Consider the following 25,638-nt stretch of genomic DNA (forward strand, 5'->3'; position numbering starts at 1 on the left):
AGTTTTATCGAAAGCCTTGAGAAATATTATGAAGATGATAATTTTATGGATTATGAGATCATGGAGGTTCTGTATGAGAATCCATTTCAGCAGTACACCGAAATCTTAGAGGATACTTGTCAAGATCAGCAGGCTGAAGATTTCCATATGGCTGAAAATGAGGAAAGAGCAAATGTTGTTTCAGATCTGTCCATAGAAGACAACAGCATGCCGAGAACTCAAGTTTCATTTGCAGATTTTGATAATGACCAGTCAACTGTTTTAGATCTACATTCAGATTGTGATGACCAAGCATATCTTATGTTGAAGCCCATCAAAGAGAAATCAGCTGTTGAAGAGATCTGGAATGTAGAAAACACAGTAATGGATCCACATGTTCTCAATCATACTGTCAAACCATCATTAGAACAAAGCCTTCATGAGGAGGTAATCTCGTCATTTCATGGACAACAAGATGGGATCTATGTTCAGGTAAGTGAGAAATTTTCTTTTGATAACTCAGTGGTAAATGATAATTTGATTGCCATGTCATATGAAGACAATCACTGTTTGAACAAAAGAAAACAAAAGGTATTATCTCCTCTATCTGAAGATGAGATAGATCTACTTTTGAGAGGTCTTGTTCCAGCTCAAGTTAACGTAGAAATACAGTGTGCACATGGTCAAGAAGATGATGGTGGACCTTCTTCCTCTTCTGAAAAAGAAGGTTTTGTTGTTGAGACCATAGACAAAGCTTTTGATCCAAATGTTCTCATGCCATCAGAACAGGGCCTGCATGAGGAGGTAATTCAGTCACGTCATGAAAATCAAGATGAGATCTTCATTCAAGTAAGTGAAACAGTTCCTTTGGATGAATTTATGGTAGGTGATAGAAATGTCATTTTTGCACCTCAAGAATCAGCTGAAGTTTCTTTCCTTATGATTGAAGAAAGTAATAAGGAGCTTGATAATTTGGTTATGATATCATATGAAGATGACCTACAACACATTCACACCATAGAAGAACAAAACATACAGGATTACATTTCAGATTCTTCTTCATATGCTTCATGTGTTGAAATGCTTTTCCAAGAGGAGATATGCTCATCTACTTGTTCAGAATTTTTTGAAGCCCATGAGCATACTTTTACCGAAGCACATGATGAAGGCAGATCAGAGTTTGAAACAAAGGATACCTTGTTCTTTCAGCAGGAAGTGACAGTGGCAAATCTTCATGTTTTTCACGATCCTCTAGCAAGTTTGTTGCAGCCAGCAGTGATAGTGTTTATTGCATTGTTCAGTGATAAAGGAGATCATGGTCAGCTATGGTTTTGGATGCCCAGGGATAGGTTTGTATTGTTGATCATGAGATCTGATTGGGAGAATCAGTCAAGAAGGCATCTGCTTGATTGGTTACATTGGCATTATGATATAGTTTGATAGTATATTGTCTTGTAAGAAACACAGGTGGTTGTCATCATGATTTCAAATCTTGATGGACTGCTGCCCTTCAAAAAGCTTTGTAAGTACCATTTTATTTTCATTCTGCAGCAAGTGTGAAACTGATCTCTCATCTTCAGTTTGGGGCCCGCAGTGAAGGCTATAATCCCAAGGATGAAAGATTAGTTGGTGTGGAATTTTCAGTTTGTTTATTTTCTGCAAAAAGTCAGTTTGTTTGAGTCATAGTCCTTTGAAAGTTTTCAGTTTATAGTCAAAGTCAAATAAAGTCTTTCGAGTATGGCTATTTTTGTACTAGTTGACTCCATTGCCCAATGAATAAAGCACTGGTCTGCTCTCCCAAGAGGTCTGAGATTCTTGGCACCTCCAAGGAGCTGCCATCCCCATTGGAGCCAATGTTAGTGTCGGTCTTAAGCCCTCCATCGGTGATCAATAGCTCTTTGCATATGCATAGTTAGGTGTCTCATTCAGTGTCAATTTTGCATCTCATTAGGCATGCCATAACACTGAATGGAGGAGCCGGTCTTTGTTCCCTTCTTGGCTTTGCTGGATCAGGTCATACAACAATGTAATTGAGTCATGCTTGTTCTTGTTTTTGTCTTGAGGTCCCATGGTCTTAGGTCTAGGGTTTTGAGTCAAAATCATTTCAAGGTCATGAGTCATGGTCAGCAAGTGCCCAGCAAGCCGGAAGGAGTTTTGTACATATGTTTCATTATCATTTTCTTCAGCTACATCTCACTTTATGCCTTGGATTTAAAAAACCCTGTTTTTAAATCCAAGGTCATGAGGAATTTGTAAAAATAAATAAATTTTCAAAAAAATTGTAAAAGTGCCGGCAATAACCCTGGTTCCTTCACTACAGTCCCTCAGGCGGTCAACCTGCAAAAAGAACGGAGTCAAACGCATCAAAAGAGCTCATTTCAGGACAAAAAGACTCTAAACAGTGTTTAAAAGCAAAGCAAGTTGAAAACATTAGAAAGTGGGTTCTAAAGTTAAATTTTTTTTAAAAGTGACCCTATAAAAGCTAATTTCCCTCTCAATTCACTCTTATTGTGCATTTGAAAGTCCAAAAATATGTGTTAGAGGCGAAAGGAGCAAATTCGGGCAAGTTTCTGCAAAGCACAAGTGTTAAAGGTGCGCGCAACCAGTCTGAGACCGTGCGCGACCATCTCGGTGCGCGCGACCAGTTACAGGCCAACGCGCAGTGTTAAATAACACAGGCGCGACCAGTTACAGGGGCGCGACCAGTCTGAGCCCGTGCGCGACCAGAACTTCTGTTTGCCCTAAAAACTCACTCAAACGCTGAAATCACCCTCAAATTCTCTCAAGTTATTAAGGTATGCCTCATTCACATGTTTGATGATGGTGTTGGGATTGGAAAGGAAGGTAATGATCATAAATTTTGTGCAAGAAATCCATAAAGAAATAGGTTAAATGAATAGTTGTTTTTGCAAGCAATATGTGTGACAGTTTGTTATTTTTCAAGGAAATTTTTCCCTTTGTCCCTCCTTTTATTTTCCCCATACAAATTGCATATGTTAACATGTCAAACTTATTGATCTCATTTGCAAGTCAATTATACAAATCCTACCCCTAAATCATTTGCAAACCCTAGTCCTTTCAAACCCTATAAACCCTACCTTTTCCCCATGTATAATGATCAAACCCTAAGCACTAGTAACACAGCAAAATGCCTATGTAAATGTACAGCAGTGAATGAAAAGAAAACATGGTAAAAAACAAATAAAAAAGTGATGACAAGGCATGCACTCAAAAAATTGTAAAAACAGTGAAATTTGCCATTTTGCATAGCCTCAGAAAAAACAAAGGAAAAGGGTCATCTTGTGTATATGTCAAAGACTTCAAAGCTCAATAAGGTCATGACAAAATTTCATTTGCATAGACATCAAAGAAATCAGACTTGCTGTGGTTAGGGTTTGCAGTAACATGGTATCTTTTTCCCCTCCTCAAAACTCTGTTTTTTCCCCTACCTAATTCCCTATGTAAACCCTAATTCAATTGCTTGTCCCTTCAGTTAAACTCCCTAGGCAATTGAATATCCCTCCCTATGATCAAATCACACAGTGAAACCCTAATTACTCATGGCAAATGAAAAAATAAGGCTGCCTCTGTTTTAAATGAATTGCTGTTACAAAAATTGATTGGCAGCAGACTTTGTTGATGGGTTCCATTATCCCCCCTAAACCTAATCCCTAATATCCTCTATTTTCCCTCATTCCTATGATACAATCCCCTCTCCCTTCCACTGTAAAATGATCACAACAACCCCTTCCCTTCCTCTTACAATCAGAAGCCCTAAATCCCTGTTTCCCAAAGCATCAAATGGTCATTTTGAAATTATGAAAAACAGAGTATGCTCCTCAATGACATTCAAAACAAATTGAAATGAGCTGCCTGTTACTTGTATATAGATGATGCTGCCTTATCCCCCTATGCTTATGACATCCTCCCCTCCATCATGATGATTTTCATTGTCCTTTCCCTTGGTGCTTAAAAAACACAAATTTTCCCTAATAAAGTATTAATTTGCAAATGTTGAAAGATGGAATGACATGTTTAGCATTATGTGATGTTTTCCTTCAGAATTCCCTGTTTATGTATATATTTTTCCCTTTCCTACATGTAAATTCCCTCCCCTAACATATCCCTCATGATGTTTCCCCTTGAAAACAGCATACTTCACAGCATTTTGCAGGCAGGGCAGCGGTCATCTTGACTTGTTTATTCCACCTTGCTCAATAACACCATGTCAACCACTGAGACTAATGAGCAAGGTGATGACCGGTCTTCTTCTACAGAGGTTGAGACACAGCAGAGGCCTCGTAAGGGTGGCAAAGGTGGTCATCATAGTGATTACATGTTTGCAAGGCGAGAATGAAAATTCTCCAAAGAAAGCTATCGGAGGCCCGGAAGAGGAAGAAAAGGCCAAATCCACTCCGTATTTTGGCTGAAGCTTCCCTCACTCATCATGGTACTGATCAGCCTTGATCCAACACCAAAATGTGAAAATTTTGAAGATTTTTGAGCATTTTGAAAATTTTTGGTAAAATTACAGGTTTTTCCCAAGAACTGGTCTCACCCTGGGTGAGACTAGTTTGAAGGGCTGCTCGGAATTTTGAAAACTTGGCATTTTTGGAAAGGGCATGCAAAAAGAAAAATTACCAATGCTTGGGAGAAGCCTGGTTTTGAGTTTTGAGCCTCCAAAAGCTCAAAATACATCAAAAAAATGACTTTCTGCCCACTTTTTGAGTTGCAGAAAGTGACCTTGGGAGAAATGGTTTTTGAGGGGTCAAATCAACACCAAATTCAGAAATTCCACTTGGGATGGAAAGTAGACAGGCCAAGATTTCCAATGAGCCATCTTGCACCTGATTTGGACCAGTGAAACCCACTCAAAAATAGCTGTGAAGGGGCGCGACCAGAACTTCCAGGGGCGCGACCAAAACTTCCAGATTTGCCAGAATTCACATTTTTGGTCAAAAAACACTGTTTTGACTATGGTTGACTATTTTTACTTGTAGATGATGGATAAATGTAATATTTTCATGGCACTTTGGTAGATTTTATCTTTCTTTACCCTTCTAGAAGCTTCCATGATGTAAAAAGTGAAAAATTAATGCATGGATGAGTTAGCTAAGTAATAGAGGCAAGTTGTTTGGCTGCCTATTTTCTAGTTCTTAGTTTAGAATTTGTTCAAACTGCTCCTAGAAAGCTGAGCTCGACCCCTAGAGGTGGGGAAAGGAGTTAGATGGTCTAGATGGTCTATATTATGCTCTCTCCTTCTCATTTCATGGTTGGACTCTTGTGTAAGGAAGCTTTATTGTATATTGTGCATCTATTTCTGCAATTGAAGGCAAGGAAAGCCAGGGTTTTACAGACATCTTTGAGGATTCTTGTGGATCTGATTATTGATGGTGTGTTCTCTACATGTTCTTGTAAGTTTTTTTATGTGTTTCACATCTCTCTTATGCTTCTAAATTGGACAGATGAAGTGGTAAAGTTTGAACTCATGTTTTGACATGCTCAGCTTTTTAGTTTGTTCAATTTTAATGTTTTCTACTGTCTAGAGAGGATTTGAATTGTGTGTTTGCCCTCTTTAGCTTCTCCTCTATCATCTCTGATCATCCATCTCAGATTAAGACATCAGCACTCATTCCTACCTTGCCCCTTAGATCCCCCTGTGAAAACTGTGCTCAATCCCCGCACCTTGAATTGCACTTCCACCAATTGCCACCAAAACCCCAAAAATCATTAAATCCAACCCCCCTATCAATTTACTAGCCTAAAATCTTTATTCTTAATTGGTCAGCCTAATCATATTGAAAGATCTACCGAATCTGACCCGAGAGAGCCTTCTCATACCTCGTAGGGCTAGCTACGAGGTGAAATGGTTTGATGTAGCCTTGAAGGTTTACCTTCCTCAGCCTAGGGTGAAATCTCAAGCGCTAACAGGCCTAATCAACAGATTCCCACCATCAGATTCACTTTTGAAATTGGATTTGGCTCGTCTAAAGGTTCTACAGGATGTTTCCTGTAGAAATACAGAGCTTCCAGTAGAAGGCACAAGAACAATTACTTTGACCTTGATTTGAGTGCTCCTCCTGTCATGAAACATCCTTCTTGCAACCTGCAATGTCATTGCTGCAACATGAAATTATTCAATGGAGATTAGCTTTATTTTTCTTTTTCTTTTTTTCTCTTTTTTTTTTTTTGAAAAACAACTAGGGCGCCTCATGGAGGTTTTCACCCTAATTTCCTGCCTTGGGCGCCTCCAAGGGAGGTTTTCACCCAAAGATCTTATTCTCTTTTCTCTTTTTTTCCCAACCCATTGACCGCCTCATGGAGGTTTTCAATCAATGAGCCAATCTAAGGCGCCTCCGAGGAGGTTTTCACCTTAGATTTCTATTTTCCTCTTTTTTCTTTTTTTCTTTTTCTTTTTTCTCTCTTTTTTTTTTTTTTTCTTCTACCCTACCCTACTTGAAAAACAAAATCATTTTCAAGTATAAGAATACTTCCAATGGAGCCATGTGCACATCGAGATTAGAGAAAAAATGATGTGAAGGCTCGAAATGCATGCTTTGATAGGTATCCAGATCTCAGAGACAAAATGATCTGACTTTGAAAGTACAAAACATAGCTGAGGAGGAGAGTACTGCTGCAACTTAGTGACTGTCTGGAACCATGTCTCAATATAGCTTTGATATCCTTGGTCCTTTTGCTGATCTGGATCATTCTTCATGTCACCTTCTATCATGACTTTCTTATCTTCCTCCTTTTGCTGATCTTTCTCTTGAGTACATGGAGGATTTGATGGTAACCATGAGGAGGCTTTCTCGATCTCTGATTTTGATTTCTTCTCTTCATCAAGTGCAGCCCATGGTTCTTTGATCTCCTCTTTTGAATCTTCTTTTGCTGGATGCGGTCCTTCAATGCTTGCAATATAGTCTCTGCTTGGCAACACTCTTCCTGAGCTATGGTGAAGATCATTGAGCTCAAGAGGAGTTGTTTGCATATGTTGTGCCTCAGATTTGCAATGGGGTTGAGATGCTCCATTGTATGGCTTTGGAAATGGTACGGGTAGTTGAGTGGAGGTGTGCAATTGAGATGGAGATGGATGGCATTATGGTTGGGTAGGCATTTGGGGTTGCCTTGGTGGAGGAGGAGGCGATGGTTGTGGATGAGCAGGTGGTGGAGGAAACGAAGTGGGAGGAGTGTTGTACTGGGGCCTCCACCCCTGATGAGGTGCATTCCACTGAGGCTGTGGCTGAGCATAAGAGTGAAATGAATGAGCAACTGGTAGGGCATAATATGGATCTGTGAAGGAACAAGGAGAATATGACCAAGGAGGAGGTGTAGACCAGGAAGGATGAGCAGGGTGACCCCAAGAAGGCATGAAAGTGGCTTGACAGGGGTCATAATAGGTCTCGGGTGTCCCTTACAGTTCTTGTTGGTAAGATCTATGTCCATATGGCCTCCTTGGGTTCATATAACAGAGTGATTCAGTGGCTCCCTTGGCTCTTTGATATGTAGCTTTGATTCTGGGAAAGGAAGGGCACTGATCTGTAGGATGGTATTCTTCACAGATGAAACACACTTCTAGAGGGTGCATTGGACATTCGTTCCTAGGATGCTTTCTAGTGCACCTAGGACAAAAAATGGCCAAAGCCCTCTTGGCTTCTTCTTGCTTCTTTTGGATCCGCAAGGTATCCAGTTGCATGGCAAGAAACTGCCTCATATCACTCTTGAAATCTTCGATGTGATTTGCAAATTCATCTTTGGACAAGGGACTGCTCCCAACATTTCTGCTTGTAGCCATTTGCTTCAGAGGAATGTTTCTTCTTCTTCTCCCCTAGAGGTTCTTCAGATATGTCTTGATGTCCACCCAGGGGTTCTTTCATCACAACCATCGAAGAAGAACATTGGCTGTGTGAAGCAGTGGGGGTGTTGTGCAATCATTTTTCTAACTTATCTCTACTCCTACAAAGCATGAAATGAAATCTTTTTGGTTGATTTTTTTGTTTTTTCTACTTCTACCTGCAAAACTAAAATAGATTGAACTGCAACTAACTATCTTGCTGAAATGAAAATGCGGAATTGAAATGAAAGCAGGGAAGGACTAATCTATTTTGCTCAAATGAAATTGCAGGAATGAAATGCTAGGCTACGCTTGCGAAATTGAAATGCTAATATAGGCTTGCAGAAATGAAATTGCGGAATTGAAATGCTAATCTATGAAAGCAGGAAATGCTAATCTATGAAAGCAGGAAATGCTAATCTATGAAAGCAGGAAATGTCTATGCTACTTTTGCAGAATGGAAATGAAATAAACTACTTAGCAGAAGGCAAGAGTAAGAAAATAGAAGAAAAGCAACAATTACTAATACTATGACGCTTCCCCGGCAACGGCGCCAAAAAGATGGTGGGCTCCAGTATTGTAGCAATAATGCTACAACTCCTGGAGCTTCCTATCTCTAATTTTATCAACCCGGTAGTTCGTACAAACTTGGAAGCGACGGTGCTGTATGCACAAGTACTAGCTCTTGTCGCAGCTGTCACTTGGTCAGCTGGCACAAGTCCGCTAGGGCTCAAGCCAACTTCTATATGCTCTCAGAAGAAGCTTGCTAAATGATGGACGAAGGCTATCTTAAAGGAAATTAATCTATTTTGCAAAAATGAACTAAAAACCAACCAAAACATGGAAACCCTAGTAAACCCTAATCTGACTAGCTTAACCTCTAGGATGCAATGGGTGGAGTGCAAGTGTCTGGAAATGATGCCATTACTTCTAATGATGTGAAATGCATGAACTTAACTACTTCTATTGAAAAGAACATTGTTTTTGCATTTTTGCTTAAGTGGTTGGAGTTATTATGACTTGTTTCTATTTAGGTTTTGACTGTGCAGGGGTGGTGCGAAGGAAGAGAAAGCTTGGGAAAGGTCAGGAGGGCTAGGAGAGGTCCCAGAGGATCCCTAGCACCAGTCCACAGAAGTCCACAACGTTCAGGTGCTCGGCAACCGAGTTTGCAGGCTTCTACAGGATGTCTGCAGGGGATTCTACAGGAAACTCAGGAATTTCTACAGGATGTTTCGAAATGGGATGTTTGAGGATGGATGGTTGATGGTGTTAGACTCCGTCTCATGTCAGAGATTGATTCTTCTTCAAAACCCTGTTTTGAAGAAGAAATCATTTAAATGTTGCTTTTTAGATTATGTAATTTGTTCTTCAGCTCTTCAACTGGCAGCAGCGACTTCAAGCTCCTATCCCTGCACAAGCACAATTAAAAACATCAATCAGAGGCAAAAAGCTATTTGGAGAAAGTCTCACTGGAAATCCCGAACAAACTTCATTGTCACAGCTATTGAATTAAATGATTGTGTTAGCGCTGGTGCAATGTTGCTGTTCAAGAAATTTGATATTGGACCCTTTGAAATAGGCGATTACCTTGCCATTGGAACTATTTTCTCTGCAACAGACTCAGTTTGCACTCTTCAGATTCTGAGTCAGGATGAGATACCTTTGCTTTATAGTCTGGTATTTGGTGAAGGTGTTGTGAATGATGCCACATCTGTTGTCCTTTTCAATGCAATTCGTAACTTTGACCTTAATCATATTGATGGCAGCACTGCTCTGCAACTGTTTGGTAACTATGTTTATCTCTTTCTGACAAGCACTGCATTGGGGATTGGAGCTGGGCTTCTAGGTGCATACATCATCAAAGGATTTGTACTTTGGAAGGAACTCTACTGATCGCAAAGTAGCAATTATGATACTCATGTCGTATCTCTCATACATGCTCGCTGAGCCGTGTTCCCTGAGTGGGATCTTCACTGTTTTCTTCTGTGGCATCGTTATGTCTCACTACACTTGGCATAATGTGACTGAAAGCTCAAGGATTACCACCAAGCATGCATTTGCAACAATGTCATTTATTGCTGAAACATTTATCTTCCTTTATGTGGGAATGGATGCTCTGGACATTGAAAAATGGAAAATGGTGAAAAGAAGCCCTGGCACATCTGTTGGCCTCAGCAGTGTCCTCCTGGGTTTGATCTTAGTTGGAAGGGCAACTTTTGTGTTCCCACTTTCTTTCTTGTCAAATTGCTTAACAAAGAGTCCAAATTCTAGAATTGGGTTTCGGTAGCAGTTTGTCATATGGTGGGCTGGTCTTATGAGAGGTGCAGTTTCAATGGCCCTTGCTTACCATAAGTTCACAAGTTCTGGTCTTACAAAGTTGACTGAAAACGCAATCATGATCACAAGCACTATCTCAGTGGTCCTTTTTCAGCACAGTGGTATTTGGATTGATTACAAAGCCTTTGATTAGACTATTATTGCCTCAAAGCTTGAAGCCAGGACAGGATAATACATCGGATCCATCAAGTCCAAAGGGCTTTCATATCCCACTTCTAGGTAATGGTGAGGTAGGGGACATTGATGGGTGTAGTGTCCGAAGGCCAAGCAGTTTACGCATGCTGCTGTAAGCTCCATCATTTACAGTGCACCATTACTGGCGAAAGTTTGATGATTCATTCATGCGTCCTGTGTTTGGGGGCCGAGGTTTTGTTCCCTTTGTTCCCAGTTCACCAGCTGAAGCTAGAAATGGCGATGCATGGGCACGGTAATTCTAACAGAGTGTTGATGATCTGCCGTTTTCTGGTTGAAACTGTATATCTGAAATGAGATGAGACTTACAAGTTACAACAGGCATGAGTTTGCTAACTGTGTGTCGTAAGGGCGCTCGAATGAGACTCAACATTAGGTGTTCTATAACCTCAGTGAAAATACTTAAGTGCATATATCACTTTGACTTTGTCTTTTTATGTTTGGAACGAAAGTATGGTTTTTCTTGCAAGGAAATGGACAATTAATTGGAGTGGATGAACCAGTTGATAATTTCAAATTAGTGAATGATGGAGAAGCCTATCCTATGTTAAGCGCGGTGAATGACCTTGGGGTTACAACATCAATACTTTCAGAATCAACCTACAAGCATACAAAGTGATCGCTGTTACTGAAGCATTCATATTAAGGTGGTATAAATCAATTGTAGTATGCTGATCAGAGTGACTTGTTGCATTCCGGGGTTCACCATTTCTCTTTTGCAGGAAAGAGATCTGTTTGTTGAACAAATCAACCAGATTTCACACCTCAAATTAATAGAAATAAGATGCCAAGAGATGTGACAACTGATTCCCTTTCGAATTTTAGATTCTGTTCAAGATATGAATAGAAATTTGTGCTTTTATTACTTCACTTCTGACGTCATATTCGGATGTGTGAGAATATAATTTGCAGATTGTGCAAAGCTTAGAGCGTGGCGAAATGGCGAGATGGCGGCAGGAAGCTCTGGTGGTGTTGATGTGCCTCTTAGTAGTGGATCATTTCTCTCAAATATTGAGCGGAGGCACAAACTTATGAGCAAGGAGGACTCGGGCACGCTACAGAGGGACTGTTTTACGATTAGTATTGCAAAATGCAGGTATATATTTTGGTTATCTTGCAGTGAAGATATTCAGTGGTCAAAGCTGCTTGCAAATCTGCCTTTGCGCAGCTTATTGCTCTATATGGAGGATCACTGGACGGCATATGAACATTTATTTCCACAGTGGACTCAAAAGAACAAATACGAGTTTCAAAGGGCAGAATGGCTTCTGTTGTGAAGACAGTGCCGTTGTATCAGTCGACAGCAATATAAGCAGGGTATTTCATTTTTGGGAACCTCAACCAAGGCTTCTAATGTTCTGGGGATCAACAGGTAATTAATTGAAAGAGGTTCAAAGACTAGGCTGAGTACATATTGAAGTTTGTTCATGGCCTCAAAGATGGTGTTATGACTCTTGAAGAAATTCGATCCGGTGTTGAATTAAGAGGGACAGAGCTTGCTGGCCGTGACAACATAGTTTTCATCCGGGCTCTTAAGTTGCTAGAGCAACATGGGAAAGCTGCGATTTAAGGAACATCCACAGATTCCACAGATGATGAATAGAATCTCGAGGAGAGAGAAAGGTTTGGGAAAATATCCAAAAAGGATTTTTTCCACTGGAAAACTTTGGTGCACATCCTTGACACTTGGCCTTCACTTCAGCCAAAAAATAAACAAAGACACCTGTTGCCAGAAGAATAGGATTCGTATTCTTATCTATTAGTCATACAATGGGGTCTGCGCTCCAATTTTTAGTCTTTTGGTTAGAGAATTTTGAGGAGAAAGTTGTTTTTTGTTTTATTTATGTAACTTTAGGTGAAACAGCACCCAGGTTTTTGGGTCGATCTGTTTTCTCCTACAATAATCTTATTTAATGTATTAAAAATTCATTTAGTAAAAAAAATTTAGAGAGAGGGAAAAAGAGTGCTGAGAGCTGGTGGAGAACAGAGAGCTTTCCATGTACAGTTTTTGGCAGAGACTTTAATGAAATTACACAGCTCTGACTTCTGAGATTCCTGTGGTATGTTAATTTAGCATAAGTGTTTCTTGTGTTTCATATGTAATCTGTTATGTTCCATTTCATTACATGATCATTTCTAAATGAACAAATGAAGTGTTTAGGTAAGAATTCATGCCTGCCATGCTCTGCCTATAAGTTTGTTCATGCTTAAATGTTTTCTACTGTTTAAGGAGGATTCAAAGTTATTGTTTGCCCTCCTTAGCTCCTCACCAGTCTTGCCATCCCATTTAAAAGCTAGATTTGATGCTAAATTTCTTGCCTACCTTGCCTCAGTCGATAACCTGTGTTGTTCATTATATTTCTCTGTTTCAAACTGTGATTTTGCCCATGCAGCCCAGAAAAACCCCGTTATTTAATTAAAAACCCCAAATCAATCTTTCTAATCAGTTTACTAGCCTAATATCAGAGTTACCCGTTTGGTCATCTCATTAATTGAAGATCTACCGAGACTGACCGGAGAGAGCCTTCTCCTGCCCCGTAGGGCTAGCTACGAGGCTGAATGGTTTGATGTTGCCTTGAGGTTTACCTTTCTCAGCCTGAGGTGAAATCTCAAGCGCTAACATACTGGCGACCATACTGGGGAGAACATTCAATTTGTTGATCGTCTTGTCCCAGTACATGCAATCAAGGTGCAGATATGATGCTGATGGTGGACAGCAGTCAGACACTTATGCAGGCTGAACCATTCACCTGGCGACTCCAACTTGATCCAGACATTCTAACACATGCTGATCTGTTCATGCAATGGTGGGGTTTGTGGCAGACCCTGCACTTCGTGAAGCTCTAAACGGAGTTAGAGAGTGGTTAGTAGATATTGAAATTAATGAAGAATTTTTCAGTATTTTCCTTCAATGTTTGAAATCTCCGAAGCTTAATCTTGAAAGCAAAACTAGATTTTGTGAGTTAGTTGTTGAAAGAGTTGAAAATGAGATTCAGTATCTCGATGAGCAGATTCAGTCATATGATTTCCAAGACCCTAAAAAGTTCTTGGAAATCCTTCCTCCTTCGCAACAAGAAATCGTAGACTTGCCTTTAGATGTTTACATTGATAATGTGCAGCTGGAAGTATGTGTTGCAGAGTTGGGGCAGCCAACATAGTCTGGCTTCTGTGATCCTATTGCGGCATATATGGACATGTTTTTCAGTTTGATTGACAGATCAGGCTGTCTTTTCCGTGACCAGGGTCATTACGTGCATGAAAGGCTGCCAGCAATTACCTCTGTGACCTGGCAGAAGCAGGCTCAAGCGGCTTCATTTTCAGGTTTACTTGAATGGTTAATTTGGCATTTTAGTATTACCTGATCTATTGATTGTACAACAAAGTAGGGTAGCTTTGTAAATAAATAAGCAGCCATAAGGGCAGCATATTGTTTTAGTTCTTGAAGATTGTTTGAGTTCAGTTTCAGTTTGAAAATAAGTCAAGAGTTGTGTTAATGATGACTCCATTGCCCAATGGGAGGAGGCACTGTCTGCTCTCCCAAAGTTCTGCGGTTCTTGGCACCTCCACGGAGCGGCAGCTGCCATCCCAAGTGGAGCCGATGTTAGACTCCGTCTCATGTCAGAGATTGATTCTTCTTCAAAACCCTGTTTTGAAGAAGAAATCATTTAAATGTTGCTTTTTAGATTATGTAATTTGTTCTTCAGCTCTTCAACTGGCAGCAGCGACTTCAAGCTCCTATCCCTGCACAAGCACAATTCAAAACATCAATCAGAGGCAAAAAGCTATTTGGAGAAAGTCTCACTGGAAATCCCGAACAAACTTCATTGTCACATCTATTGAATTAAATGATTGTGTTAGCGCTGGTGCAATGCTGCTGTTCAAGAAATTTGATATTGGACCCTTTGAAATAGGCGATTACCTTGCCATTGGAACTATTTTCTCTGCAACAGACTCAGTTTGCACTCTTCAGATTCTGAGTCAGGATGAGATACCTTTGCTTTATAGTCTGGTATTTGGTGAAGGTGTTGTGAATGATGCCACATCTGTTGTCCTTTTCAATGCAATTCGTAACTTTGACCTTACTCATATTGATGGCAGCACTGCTCTGCAACTGTTTGGTAACTTTGTTTATCTCTTTCTGACAAGCACTGCATTGGGGATTGGAGCTGGGCTTCTAGGTGCATACATCATCAAAGGCTTTGTACTTTGGAAGGCACTCTACTGATCGCGAAGTAGCAATTATGATACTCATGTCGTATCTCTCATACATGCTTGCTGAGCCGTGTTCCCTGAGTGGGATCTTCACTGTTTTCTTCTGTGGCATCGTTATGTCTCACTACACTTGGCATAATGTGACTGAAAGCTCAAGGATTACCACCAAGCATGCATTTGCAACAATGTCATTTATCGCTGAAACATTTATCTTCCTTTATGTGGGAATGGATGCTCTGGACATTGAAAAATGGAAAATGGTGAAAAGAAGCCCTGGCACATCTGTTGGCCTCAGCAGTGTCCTCCTGGGTTTGATCTTAGTTGGAAGGGCAGCTTTTGTGTTCCCACTTTCTTTCTTGTCAAATTGCTTAACAAAGAGTCCAAATTCTAGAATTGGTTTCGGTAGCAGTTTGTCATATGGTGGGCTGGTCTTATGAGAGGTGCAGTTTCAATGGCCCTTGCTTACCATAAGTTCACAAGTTCTGGTCTTACAAAGTTGACTGAAAACGCAATCATGATCACAAGCACTATCTCAGTGGTCCTTTTTCAGCACAGTGGTATTTGGATTGATTACAAAGCCTTTGATTAGACTATTATTGCCTCAAAGCTTGAAGCCAGGACAGGATAATACATCGGATCCATCAAGTCCAAAGGGCTTTCATATCCCACTTCTAGGTAATGGTGAGGTAGGGGACATTGATGGGCGTAGTGTCCGAAGGCCAAGCAGTTTACGCATGCTGCTGTAAGCTCCATCATTTACAGTGCACCATTACTGGCGAAAGTTTGATGATTCATTCATGCGTCCTGTGTTTGGGGGCCGAGGTTTTGTTCCCTTTGTTCCCAGTTCACCAGCTGAAGCTAGAAATGGCGATGCATGGGCACGGTAATTCTAACAGAGTGTTGATGATCTGCCGTTTTCTGGTTGAAACTGTATATCTGAAATGAGATGAGACTTACAAGTTACAACAGGCATGAGTTTGCTAACTGTGTGTCGTAAGGGCGCTCGAATGAGACTCAACATTAGGTGTTCTATAACCTCAGTGAAAATACTTAAGTGCATATATCACTTTGACTTTGTCTTTTTATGTTTGGAACGAAAGTATGGTTTTTCTTGCAAGGAAATGGACAATTAATTGGAGTGGATGAACCAGTTGATAATTTCAAATTAGTGAATGATGGAGAAGCCTATCCTATGTTAAGCGCGGTGAATGACCTTGGGGTTACAACATCAATACTTTCAGAATCAACCTACAAGCATACAAAGTGATCGCTGTTACTGAAACATTCATATTAAGGTGGTATAAATCAATTGTAGTATGCTGATCAGAGTGACTTGTTGCATTCCGGGGTTCACCATTTCTCTTTTGCAGGAAAGAGATCTGTTTGTTGAACAAATCAACCAGATTGCACACCTCAAATTAATAGAAATAAGATGCCAAGAGATGTGACAACTGATTCCCTTTCGAATTTCAGATTCTGTTCAAGATATGAATAGAAATTTGTGCTTTTATTACTTCACTTCTGACGTCATATTCGGATGTGTGAGAATATAATTTGCAGATTGTGCAAAGCTTAGAGCGTGGCGAAATGGCGAGATGGCGGCAGGAAGCTCTGGTGGTGTTGATGTGCCTCTTAGTAGTGGATCATTTCTCTCAAATATTGAGCGGAGGCACAAACTTATGAGCAAGGAGGACTCGGGCACGCTACAGAGGGACTGTTTTACGATTAGTATTGCAAAATGCAGGTATATATTTTGGTTATCTTGCAGTGAAGATATTCAGTGGTCAAAGCTGCTTGCAAATCTGCCTTTGCGCAGCTTATTGCTCTATATGGAGGATCACTGGACGGCATATGAACATTTATTTCCACAGTGGACTCAAAAGAACAAATACGAGTTTCAAAGGGCAGAATGGCTTTTGTTGTGAAGACAGTGCCGTTGTATCAGTCGACAGCAATATAAGCAGGGTATTTCGTTTTTGGGAACCTCGACCAAGGCTTCTAATGTTCTGGGGATCAACAGGTAATTAATTGAAAGAGGTTCAAAGACTAGGCTGAGTACATATTGAAGTTTGTTCATGGCCTCAAAGATGGTGTTATGACTCTTGAAGAAATTCGATCCGGTGTTGAATTAAGAGGGACAGAGCTTGCTGGCCGTGACAACATAGTTTTCATCCGGGCTCTTAAGTTGCTAGAGCAACATGGGAAAGCTGCGATTTAAGGAACATCCACAGATTCCACAGATGATGAATAGAATCTCGAGGAGAGAGAAAGGTTTGGGAAAATATCCAAAAAGGATTTTTTCCACTGGAAAACTTTGGTGCACATCCTTGACACTTGGCCTTCACTTCAGCCAAAAAATAAACAAAGACACCTGTTGCCAGAAGAATAGGATTCGTATTCTTATCTATTAGTCATACAATGGGGTCTGCGCTCCAATTTTTAGTCTTTTGGTTAGAGAATTTTGAGGAGAAAGTTGTTTTTTGTTTTATTTATGTAACTTTAGGTGAAACAGCGCCCAGGTTTTTGGGTCGATCTGTTTTCTCCTACAATAATCTTATTTAATGTATTAAAAATTCATTTAGTAAAAAAAATTTAGAGAGAGGGAAAAAGAGTGCTGAGAGCTGGTGGAGAACAGAGAGCTTTCCATGTACAGTTTTTGGCAGAGACTTTAATGAAATTACACAGCTCTGACTTCTGAGATTCCTGTGGTATGTTAATTTAGCATAAGTGTTTCTTGTGTTTCATATGTAATCTGTTATGTTCCATTTCACTACATGATCATTTCTAAATGAACAAATGAAGTGTTTAGGTAAGAATTCATGCCTGCCATGCTCTGCCTATAAGTTTGTTCATGCTTAAATGTTTTCTACTGTTTAAGGAGGATTCAAAGTTATTGTTTGCCCTCCTTAGCTCCTCACCAGTCTTGCCATCCCATTTAAAAGCTAGATTTGATGCTAAATTTCTTGCCTACCTTGCCTCAGTCGATAACCTGTGTTGTTCATTATATTTCTCTGTTTCAAACTGTGATTTTGCCCATGCAGCCCAGAAAAACCCCGTTATTTAATTAAAAACCCCAAATCAATCTTTCTAATCAGTTTACTAGCCTAATATCAGAGTTACCCGTTTGGTCATCTCATTAATTGAAGATCTACCGAGACTGACCGGAGAGAGCCTTCTCCTGCCCCGTAGGGCTAGCTACGAGGCTGAATGGTTTGATGTTGCCTTGAGGTTTACCTTTCTCAGCCTGAGGTGAAATCTCAAGCGCTAACATACTGGCGACCATACTGGGGAGAACATTCAATTTGTTGATCGTCTTGTCCCAGTACATGCAATCAAGGTGCAGATCTGATGCTGATGGTGGACAGCAGTCAGACACTTATGCAGGCTGAACCATTCACCTGGCGACTCCAACTTGATCCAGACATTCTAACACATGCTGATCTGTTCATGCAATGGTGGGGTATGTGGCAGACCCTGCACTTCGTGAAGCTCTAAACGGAGTTAGAGAGTGGTTAGTAGATATTGAAATTAATGAAGAATTTTTCAGTATTTTCCTTCAATGTTTGAAATCTCCGAAGCTTCATCTTGAAAGCAAAACTAGATTTTGTGAGTTAGTTGTTGAAAGAGTTGAAAATGAGATTCAGTATCTCGATGAGCAGATTCAGTCATATGATTTCCAAGACCCTAAAAAGTTCTTGGAAATCCTTCCTCCTTCGCAACAAGAAATCGTAGACTTGCCTTTAGATGTTTACATTGACAATGTGCAGCTGGAAGTATGTGTTGCAGAGTTGGGGCAGCCAACATAGTCTGGCTTCTGTGATCCTATTGCGGCATATATGGACATGTTTTTCAGTTTGATTGACAGATCAGGTTGTCTTTTCCGTGACCAGGGTCATTACGTGCATGAAAGGCTGCCAACAATTACCTCTGTGACCTGGCAGAAGCAGGCTCAAGCGACTTCATTTTCAGGTTTACTTGAATGGTTAATTTGGCATTTTAGTATTACCTGATCTATTGATTGTACAACAAAGTAGGGTAGCTTTGTAAATAAATAAGCAGCCATAAGGGCAGCATATTGTTTTAGTTTGCTTGAAGATTGTTTGAGTTCAGTTTCAGTTTGAAAATAAGTCAAGAGTTGTGTTAATGATGACTCCATTGCCCAATGGGAGGAGGCACTGTCTGCTCTCCCAAAGTTCTGCGGTTCTTGGCACCTCCACGGAGCGGCAGCTGCCATCCCAAGTGGAGCCGATGTTAGACTCCGTCTCATGTCAGAGATTGATTCTTCTTCAAAACCCTGTTTTGAAGAAGAAATCATTTAAATGTTGCTTTTTAGATTATGTAATTTGTTCTTCAGCTCTTCAACTGGCAGCAGCGACTTCAAGCTCCTATCCCTGCACAAGCACAATTCAAAACATCAATCAGAGGCAAAAAGCTATTTGGAGAAAGTCTCACTGGAAATCCCGAACAAACTTCATTGTCACATCTATTGAATTAAATGATTGTGTTAGCGCTGGTGCAATGCTGCTGTTCAAGAAATTTGATATTGGACCCTTTGAAATAGGCGATTACCTTGCCATTGGAACTATTTTCTCTGCAACAGACTCAGTTTGCACTCTTCAGATTCTGAGTCAGGATGAGATACCTTTGCTTTATAGTCTGGTATTTGGTGAAGGTGTTGTGAATGATGCCACATCTGTTGTCCTTTTCAATGCAATTCGTAACTTTGACCTTACTCATATTGATGGCAGCACTGCTCTGCAACTGTTTGGTAACTTTGTTTATCTCTTTCTGACAAGCACTGCATTGGGGATTGGAGCTGGGCTTCTAGGTGCATACATCATCAAAGGCTTTGTACTTTGGAAGGCACTCTACTGATCGCGAAGTAGCAATTATGATACTCATGTCGTATCTCTCATACATGCTCGCTGAGCCGTGTTCCCTGAGTGGGATCTTCACTGTTTTCTTCTGTGGCATCGTTATGTCTCACTACACTTGGCATAATGTGACTGAAAGCTCAAGGATTACCACCAAGCATGCATTTGCAACAATGTCATTTATCGCTGAAACATTTATCTTCCTTTATGTGGGAATGGATGCTCTGGACATTGAAAAATGGAAAATGGTGAAAAGAAGCCCTGGCACATCTGTTGGCCTCAGCAGTGTCCTCCTGGGTTTGATCTTAGTTGGAAGGGCAGCTTTTGTGTTCCCACTTTCTTTCTTGTCAAATTGCTTAACAAAGAGTCCAAATTCTAGAATTGGGTTTCGGTAGCAGTTTGTCATATGGTGGGCTGGTCTTATGAGAGGTGCAGTTTCAATGGCCCTTGCTTACCATAAGTTCACAAGTTCTGGTCTTACAAAGTTGACTGAAAACGCAATCATGATCACAAGCACTATCTCAGTGGTCCTTTTTCAGCACAGTGGTATTTGGATTGATTACAAAGCCTTTGATTAGACTATTATTGCCTCAAAGCTTGAAGCCAGGACAGGATAATACATCGGATCCATCAAGTCCAAAGGGCTTTCATATCCCACTTCTAGGTAATGGTGAGGTAGGGGACATTGATGGGCGTAGTGTCCGAAGGCCAAGCAGTTTACGCATGCTGCTGTAAGCTCCATCATTTACAGTGCACCATTACTGGCGAAAGTTTGATGATTCATTCATGCGTCCTGTGTTTGGGGGCCGAGGTTTTGTTCCCTTTGTTCCCAGTTCACCAGCTGAAGCTAGAAATGGCGATGCATGGGCACGGTAATTCTAACAGAGTGTTGATGATCTGCCGTTTTCTGGTTGAAACTGTATATCTGAAATGAGATGAGACTTACAAGTTACAACAGGCATGAGTTTGCTAACTGTGTGTCGTAAGGGCGCTCGAATGAGACTCAACATTAGGTGTTCTATAACCTCAGTGAAAATACTTAAGTGCATATATCACTTTGACTTTGTCTTTTTATGTTTGGAACGAAAGTATGGTTTTTCTTGCAAGGAAATGGACAATTAATTGGAGTGGATGAACCAGTTGATAATTTCAAATTAGTGAATGATGGAGAAGCCTATCCTATGTTAAGCGCGGTGAATGACCTTGGGGTTACAACATCAATACTTTCAGAATCAACCTACAAGCATACAAAGTGATCGCTGTTACTGAAACATTCATATTAAGGTGGTATAAATCAATTGTAGTATGCTGATCAGAGTGACTTGTTGCATTCCGGGGTTCACCATTTCTCTTTTGTAGGAAAGAGATCTGTTTGTTGAACAAATCAACCAGATTGCACACCTCAAATTAATAGAAATAAGATGCCAAGAGATGTGACAACTGATTCCCTTTCGAATTTCAGATTCTGTTCAAGATATGAATAGAAATTTGTGCTTTTATTACTTCACTTCTGACGTCATATTCGGATGTGTGAGAATATAATTTGCAGATTGTGCAAAGCTTAGAGCATGGCGAAATGGCGAGATGGCGGCAGGAAGCTCTGGTGGTGTTGATGTGCCTCTTAGTAGTGGATCATTTCTCTCAAATATTGAGCGGAGGCACAAACTTATGAGCAAGGAGGACTCGGGCACGCTACAGAGGGACTGTTTTACGATTAGTATTGCAAAATGCAGGTATATATTTTGGTTATCTTGCAGTGAAGATATTCAGTGGTCAAAGCTGCTTGCAAATCTGCCTTTGCGCAGCTTATTGCTCTATATGGAGGATCACTGGACGGCATATGAACATTTATTTCCACAGTGGACTCAAAAGAACAAATACGAGTTTCAAAGGGCAGAATGGCTTCTGTTGTGAAGACAGTGCCGTTGTATCAGTCGACAGCAATATAAGCAGGGTATTTCGTTTTTGGGAACCTCGACCAAGGCTTCTAATGTTCTGGGGATCAACAGGTAATTAATTGAAAGAGGTTCAAAGACTAGGCTGAGTACATATTGAAGTTTGTTCATGGCCTCAAAGATGGTGTTATGACTCTTGAAGAAATTCGATCCGGTGTTGAATTAAGAGGGACAGAGCTTGTTGGCCGTGACAACATAGTTTTCATCCGGGCTCTTAAGTTGCTAGAGCAACATGGGAAAGCTGCGATTTAAGGAACATCCACAGATTCCACAGATGATGAATAGAATCTCGAGGAGAGAGAAAGGTTTGGGAAAATATCCAAAAAGGATTTTTTCCACTGGAAAACTTTGGTGCACATCCTTGACACTTGGCCTTCACTTCAGCCAAAAAATAAACAAAGACACCTGTTGCCAGAAGAATAGGATTCGTATTCTTATCTATTAGTCATACAATGGGGTCTGCGCTCCAATTTTTAGTCTTTTGGTTAGAGAATTTTGAGGAGAAAGTTGTTTTTTGTTTTATTTATGTAACTTTAGGTGAAACAGCGCCCAGGTTTTTGGGTCGATCTGTTTTCTCCTACAATAATCTTATTTAATGTATTAAAAATTCATTTAGTAAAAAAAATTTAGAGAGAGGGAAAAAGAGTGCTGAGAGCTGGTGGAGAACAAAGAGCTTTCCATGTACAGTTTTTGGCAGAGACTTTAATGAAATTACACAGCTCTGACTTCTGAGATTCCTGTGGTATGTTAATTTAGCATAAGTGTTTCTTGTGTTTCATATGTAATCTGTTATGTTCCATTTCACTACATGATCATTTCTAAATGAACAAATGAAGTGTTTAGGTAAGAATTCATGCCTGCCATGCTCTGCCTATAAGTTTGTTCATGCTTAAATGTTTTCTACTGTTTAAGGAGGATTCAAAGTTATTGTTTGCCCTCCTTAGCTCCTCACCAGTCTTGCCATCCCATTTAAAAGCTAGATTTGATGCTAAATTTCTTGCCTACCTTGCCTCAGTCGATAACCTGTGTTGTTCATTATATTTCTCTGTTTCAAACTGTGATTTTGCCCATGCAGCCCATAAAAACCCCGTTATTTAATTAAAAACCCCAAATCAATCTTTCTAATCAGTTTACTAGCCTAATATCAGAGTTACCCGTTTGGTCATCTCATTAATTGAAGATCTACCGAGACTGACCGGAGAGAGCCTTCTCCTGCCCCGTAGGGCTAGCTACGAGGCTGAATGGTTTGATGTTGCCTTGAGGTTTACCTTTCTCAGCCTGAGGTGAAATCTCAAGCGCTAACATACTGGCGACCATACTGGGGAGAACATTCAATTTGTTGATCGTCTTGTCCCAGTACATGCAATCAAGGTGCAGATTTGATGCTGATGGTGGACAGCAGTCAGACACTTATGCAGGCTGAACCATTCACCTGGCGACTCCAACTTGATCCAGACATTCTAACACATGCTGATCTGTTCATGCAATGGTGGGGTATGTGGCAGACCCTGCACTTCGTGAAGCTCTAAACGGAGTTAGAGAGTGGTTAGTAGATATTGAAATTAATGAAGAATTTTTCAGTATTTTCCTTCAATGTTTGAAATCTCCGAAGCTTCATCTTGAAAGCAAAACTAGATTTTGTGAGTTAGTTGTTGAAAGAGTTGAAAATGAGATTCAGTATCTCGATGAGCAGATTCAGTCATATGATTTCCAAGACCCTAAAAAGTTCTTGGAAATCCTTCCTCCTTCGCAACAAGAAATCGTAGACTATTGCGGCATAAGTATGGACATGTCTTTCTGTGATCCTATTGCGGCATATATGGACATGTTTTTCAGTTTGATTGACAGATCAGGCTGTCTTTTCCGTGACCAGGGTCATTACGTGCATGAAAGGCTGCCAGCAATTACCTCTGTGACCTGGCAGAAGCAGGCTCAAGCGACTTCATTTTCAGGTTTACTTGAATGGTTAATTTGGCATTTTAGTATTACCTGATCTATTGATTGTACAACAAAGTAGGGTAGCTTTGCAAATAAATAAGCAGCATATTGTTTTAGTTTGCTTGAAGATTGTTTGAGTTCAGTTTCAGTTTGAAAATAAGTCAAGAGTTGTGTTAATGATGACTCCATTGCCCAATGGGAGGAGGCACTGTCTGCTCTCCAAAAGTTCTGCGGTTCTTGGCACCTCCACGGAGCGGCAGCTGCCATCCCAAGTGGAGCCGATGTTAGACTCCGTCTCATGTCAGAGATTGATTCTTCTTCAAAACCCTGTTTTGAAGAAGAAATCATTTAAATTTTGCTTTTTAGATTATGTAATTTGTTCTTCATCTCTTCAACTGGCAGCAGCGACTTCAAGCTCCTATCCTTGCACAAGCACAATTCAAAACATCAATCAGAGGCAAAAAGCTATTTGGAGAAAGTCTCACTGGAAATCCCGAACAAACTTCATTGTCACATCTATTGAATTAAATGATTGTGTTAGCGCTGGTGCAATGCTGCTGTTCAAGAAATTTGATATTGGACCCTTTGAAATAGGCGATTACCTTGCCATTGGAACTATTTTCTCTGCAACAGACTCAGTTTGCACTCTTCAGATTCTGAGTCAGGATGAGATACCTTTGCTTTATAGTCTGGTATTTGGTGAAGGTGTTGTGAATGATGCCACATCTGTTGTCCTTTTCAATGCAATTCATAACTTTGATCTTACTCATATTGATGGCAGCACTGCTCTGCAACTGTTTGGTAACTTTCTTTATCTCTTTCTGACAAGCACTGCATTGGGGATTGGAGCTGGGCTTCTAGGTGCATACATCATCAAAGGCTTTGTACTTTGGAAGGCACTCTACTGATCGCGAAGTAGCAATTATGATACTCATGTCGTATCTCTCATACATGCTTGCTGAGCCGTGTTCCCTGAGTGGGATCTTCACTGTTTTCTTCTGTGGCATCGTTATGTCTCACTACACTTGGCATAATGTGACTGAAAGCTCAATGATTACCACCAAGCATGCATTTGCAACAATGTCATTTATTGCTGAAACATTTATCTTCCTTTATGTGGGAATGGATGCTCTGGACATTGAAAAATGGAAAATGGTGAAAAGAAGCCCTGGCACATCTGTTGGCCTCAGCAGTGTCCTCCTGGGTTTGATCTTAGTTGGAAGGGCAGCTTTTGTGTTCCCACTTTCTTTCTTGTCAAATTGCTTAACAAAGAGTCCAAATTTTAGAATTGGGTTTCGGCAGCAGTTTGTCATAAGGTGGGCTGGTCTTATGAGAGGTGCAGTTTCAATGGCCCTTGCTTACCATAAGGTCACAAGTTCTGGTCTTACAAAGTTGACTGAAAATGCAATCATGATCACAAGCACTATCTCAGTGGTCCTTTTTCAGCACAGTGGTATTTGGGTTGATTACAAAGCCTTTGATTAGACTATTATTGCCTCAAAGCTTGAAGCCAGGACAGGATAATACATCGGATCCATCAAGTCCAAAGGGCTTTCATATCCCACTTCTAGGTAATGGTGAGGTAGGGGACATTGATGGGCGTAGTGTCCGAAGGCCAAGCAGTTTACGCATGCTGCTGTAAGCTCCATCATTTACAGTGCACCATTACTGGCGAAAGTTTGATGATTCATTCATGCGTCCTGTGTTTGGGGGCCGAGGTTTTGTTCCCTTTGTTCCCAGTTCACCAGCTGAAGTTAGAAATGGCGATGCATGGGCACGGTAATTCTAACAGAGTGTTGATGATCTGCCGTTTTCTGGTTGAAACTGTATATTTGAAATGAGCTGAGACATACAAGTTACAACAGGCATGAGTTTGCTAACTGTGTGTCGTAAGGGCGCTCGAATGAGACTCAACATTAGGTGTTCTATAACCTCAGTGAAAATACTTAAGTGCATATATCACTTTGACTTTGTCTTTTTATGTTTGGAATGAAAGTATGGTTTTTCTTGCAAGGAAATGGAGAATTAATTGGAGTGGATGAACCAGTTGATAATTTCAAATTAGTGAATGATGGAGAAGCCTATCCTATGTTAAGCGTGGTGAATGACCTTGGGGTTACAACATCAATACTTTCATAATCAACCTACAGGCGTACAAAGTGATCGCTGTTATTGAAACATTCGTATTAAGGTGGTATAAATCAATTGTAGTATGCTGATCAGAGTGACTTGTTGCATTCCGGGGTTCACCATTTCTCTTTTGCAGGACAGCGATCTGTTTGTTGAACAAATCAACTAGATTGCACACCTCAAATTA

General features: G+C 40.5%; 4 pseudogenes; all 4 read left to right on the forward strand.

The window, feature by feature from the left end:
- Positions 1 to 207: 207 nt before the first annotated feature.
- On the forward strand, positions 208 to 10,629 carry LOC149243568 (sodium/hydrogen exchanger 1 pseudogene; annotated as a pseudogene).
- Positions 10,630 to 14,207: 3,578 nt separating this feature from the next.
- Positions 14,208 to 15,489, forward strand: LOC149243569 (sodium/hydrogen exchanger 1 pseudogene; annotated as a pseudogene).
- Positions 15,490 to 19,069: 3,580 nt separating this feature from the next.
- Positions 19,070 to 20,352, forward strand: LOC149243570 (sodium/hydrogen exchanger 1 pseudogene; annotated as a pseudogene).
- A 660-nt stretch (positions 20,353 to 21,012) lies between these two features.
- LOC149243571 (sodium/hydrogen exchanger 1 pseudogene) lies at positions 21,013 to 25,071 on the forward strand (annotated as a pseudogene).
- Positions 25,072 to 25,638: the final 567 nt, after the last annotated feature.

This window comes from Pinus tabuliformis, chromosome 8 (genome assembly GCF_031772625.1).
Source record: "Pinus tabuliformis cultivar Carrire ecotype Pingquan chromosome 8, CPIR1, whole genome shotgun sequence".
Taxonomy (NCBI): domain Eukaryota; kingdom Viridiplantae; phylum Streptophyta; class Pinopsida; order Pinales; family Pinaceae; genus Pinus; species Pinus tabuliformis.